A 4,153-nucleotide genomic window follows, 5' to 3' on the forward strand; every position below is an offset into this window, starting at 1 on the left:
GCTTTCCCAGGCCATAGCAGAGAGCTGCATGAGAAGAAGAGTCAGGACTCAAACCAACACCCATAAGGAATGCCAGTGTCACAGGCAGTGGCTTTACCTGCTACACTACAACTCCAGCCCCAACTCCCTTTCTTTTCTCTCTTTCTATATCTCAATCTGGTGTCTGTTTCTCTCTGTTGTATAACTATCTGTTTTTAATTATTGATTAAAATAACAGATTCCTGTGTAGTCTTTAAAAAAATTCTCTTAAGAAACAAGAATGACAAAGAGGGAGAGATATATATTCCATCCACTAACTTACTCTCAAAATGGCTGCAACTGCCAGGGCTGGTCCAGATCAAAGCCGGAAGCTATAAACTCTATTCTGGTCTCCCACATAGGTAATTGGGTTCCATGTACTCAGGCCATCTTCCTCTGCCTTCCCCAGAACATTAGCAGGAAGCTGGATCCAAAGCAGAGCAGCTGGAACTCAAATAAGCACTCCAATATGAGATGGCTAGTTTCATAAGCGGCAGCTTAACCTGCAATACCACATCATCAGCTCTTACTGTACAGTTTATTAACATTATGACTCTAAGTTGTATACTAAACAGTACTATTTGTGTGTTGAACTTAAAACATATTTTTTTCTGCAAGTTACTGAGGAATCATCCTCTTCCATTTTTAGTGAATATAGCAAATTATACTTCTAGGAACACACTGAGAATTCTGGATTCAATTTTTTTACATGTTAGAGCTTAGAAGCTGTCACTTTCATCCTTATGATAAGAAAAAATTGGATACAATGAAGAACAATGACTTTTCTCACATCCATTAGAAAACCAATATTGTAAGGCAAGCTATCATCCTGAAAGCTGGGGGAACAGATGCACAAAGAGAGATGCACCAACCAAGATCAGCTTACTTGCAGCAGAAGCTGCTGGAGTGTTACGCTAAGAACAACACTTAAATGGTAATTTTGATGCGTTGCTTGAGCAAGGATTACCATAAAAGAACAGTCTTAGGAGTAGTTCATACTCTTCTGTGCTTTGCCTACAGAAATCACAACAGTCTGTCATGGTGAAGATCTGAAGATCATTATAGGATTTTGTAAAGGGGAGAGGAGTGCTGAGCACTGTGAAGCACCCCCAGCACATTCTCCAGGGCAAAGGCCGAGTCTCCAGGAGAAAAGAACATGCCAGACCCTCTCCCAGCTGAGAGGAAGAAATCTCTGCCACGCTAGCATTCTCTAGCCTTCCCCTGTCATGGAAAGGAGAAAATGCAAAGTTATTAGGGGTCAGGACTTCAAGGAAATAGTTTGGAAGCACTGTAGTTAGGGAAGGCATTGGTGGTCTATGGAAAAATAGTCTATACACTAAAACAATACCTGTGAAGGATCCAGTCTGGGGATATACATTCACTAAAAGAGAGTCCACTGGAATATCATTGTGTTCCTACATTTTCATATCTTAACATCACACAAATATAACTCTCATATTTTAACATGAATTACATTTAAAAGAGCTACAACACCCATAGTCTCACTGAGAAGTATTTGGGGAAACCCAAAGTAGGAGGAAGCAAAAACAAGGTCACTAAATGGATGTGACATGTAGAACCTATGGTTACAGCAACCATCAAACACAGTTCACTTACTAACTGCATTACCACAAGTCCTTCCACGAAGGGCCTGTGTAACTTAACTCTTATTACCTGCTACTAAATATCTGGCTTTCAACAGCAACAATAGAAAAGTGAAGAATGTCAAAGGTGAGAAAAATCACCATCAGGTGAAGAAATGATAATAGTCAGACTCGGGCATGACACAGATGTTGGAAATACACTTGAGTATTTAAAATAATTGGCGTTAATATGTCAAGGGCTGTAATCACAATAGTAGATATGATATAAGAACAGATGAATACTGAAATTAGAGAACGGGAAATGCTAAGAAAGAATCAAAAGGAAATTCTGGAAGTAAAAAATATGGTAAAGGAAGTAAAGAATGCCTTTGGTGGGTCCATCTGTATACTTAGTACAGCCAAGAAAGAGTAATCTTGAGGTTAACAGAAACTTCCAAAACTGAAATTCATCAGAAAAAAATAATTTGAAATAAAATAGAATATCAAAATAACTTGTGAGGGGTCAGTGTTGTGGCATAGCAGGTAAAGCTGCCACCTGCAGTGCCAGCTTCCCATATGGGCATCAGTTCAAGTCCCAGCTGCTTCATTTCCAATCCAGCTCTCTGCTATGGCTTGGGAAAGCAGTGGAAGATGGCCCAAGTCCTTGGGCCCCCTGTACCCACGTGGGAGACCCAGAAGAAGCTCCTGGTTCCTGGCTTCAGATCGGTGCAGCTCCAGCCATTGTGGCCAACTGGGGAGTGAACCAGTGGATGGAAGACTCTCACTCTCTGCCTCTGCCTCTCTGTAAGTCTGCTTTTCAAATAAATAAATCAATCTTAAAAAATAATAACTGTGAGATGATAATACAAAAAGTTGTGATATATGTTTTGAATGAGTTAAAAATATATCACCTTCTCATTTAAACTATGTCTTAATGACACTTGAAAAACACCAGATGCAAAACGTTCAGGTTCATTTTTGTGTTGCCTTTTAAAAGTAGAAGATGACATTCCTATGTGCTCAATCACCTTCCTATGTAGAATGATGCAGGGCCCTTATCCTCAAGGACAAACAAAGCTGAAAGAATTCTACACAAATCTTGCTAAGATGATTCTTACCTCCCTTTTTAAAGATTTTATTTATTTATTTTAGAGATATATTTACAGACAGACAGACGGAGAGACAGAGAGTAGTCTTCCATCCACTAGTTCACTCCCCAGTTGGGCGCAACGGCCGGAGCTGCCAATCCAAAACCAGGAGCCAGGAGCTTCTTTTAGGTCTCCCACACTGGTGCCGGGGCGCAAGCACGTGAGCCATCTTCCACTGTTTCTCCAGGCCATGGCAGGGAGCTGGATTGGAAAAGGAGCAGCAGGGACATGAACTGGCACCCATATGGCATGGCAGCACCTAAAGGCGGAGGCTAAGCCAACTAAGCTACAGTGCCAGCCCCAATACTTCTTATCTTTTAAGCCTCCCCACATCATTTAATTGCTTTGCCCAGCTAACAATTTTTGTCCTATTCACTATGTAAGTAATTCACTCTGACTGCTTCTTTCAGTGTTCATTTTTTTTTAATGAGGACTCCTCTACCAAATAAAATCTACATTATTATTAGTCTGTTACTTTTTTTTTTTTTTTTTTTGGACAGGCAGAGTGGACAGTGAGAGAGAGAGACAGAGAGAAAGGTCTTCCTTTGCCATTGGTTCACCCTCCAATGGCAGCCGCGGCCAGCGCACTGAGGCCGGCGCACCGCGCTGATCCGAAAGCAGGAGCCAGGTGCTTCTCCTGTTCTCCCATGGGGTGCAGGGCCCAAGCACTTGGGCCATCCTCCACTGCACTCCCTGGGCACAGCAGAGAGCTGGCCTGGAAGAGGGGCAACCGGGACAGAATCCGGCGCCCCAACCAGGACTAGAACCTGGTGTGCCGGCACCGCAAGGCAGAGGATTAGCCTAGTGAGCCGCAGCGCCGGCTAGCCTGTTACTTTAATTTAGTTCTAAGGCTGCAGTTGCGACCTAAAAGAATAGAGGTGATGTTTCTATGTCTCTATAATGTAGTTGGAATATCAGAAGGAGAAAAAAATGAGACTGAAGAAATATTTGAAGTAATAATGATTGAGAAACTTCCAATATTAAAGACTGATACCAAGTTACAGATCTAGGAAGTCAGAGAACAAGTTCTCACTTTGCAGCAAAAATACTAATATTGAAACCATGCAAAGGATATCAGCATGGTCTCTGCAAAAGAATGACATGCAAATTCCTGAAGCTTTCCATAAAAAAATTATAAATTCAAAACTAATACAATAACAAAAACAGACATACACATAGCTATGTCATATTCCAGCACTAGAAAACCAAACACAAATAAGAGAAACATTTTATTTCTAGAGAAACAGAAATAAGAAAACCAGCAGGCATTTCACCAGATACTATTGTGGGCTAGGTGGGCCAAAATTAATATCCCAGGTTCTTGTCTGTTGCTTAGAAAAGAATTCTAAGCACAGGCACCAACACAGGATGCAGCATGGTGAGGTTTATTTAGAATGTGAGGAG

General features: G+C 41.4%; 1 non-coding gene across 1 annotated transcript; it reads left to right on the plus strand.

Moving 5' to 3' along the window:
* Positions 1-3,774: 3,774 nt before the first annotated feature.
* Positions 3,775-3,880, plus strand: LOC127483333 (U6 spliceosomal RNA). The gene has a single exon (XR_007909528.1). It is a non-coding gene; the product is annotated as a U6 spliceosomal RNA (small nuclear RNA).
* The last annotated feature ends 273 nt before the right edge of the window (positions 3,881-4,153 follow it).

The sequence above is a fragment of the Oryctolagus cuniculus genome, chromosome 8 (genome assembly GCF_964237555.1).
Source record: "Oryctolagus cuniculus chromosome 8, mOryCun1.1, whole genome shotgun sequence".
Lineage (NCBI taxonomy): Eukaryota > Metazoa > Chordata > Mammalia > Lagomorpha > Leporidae > Oryctolagus > Oryctolagus cuniculus.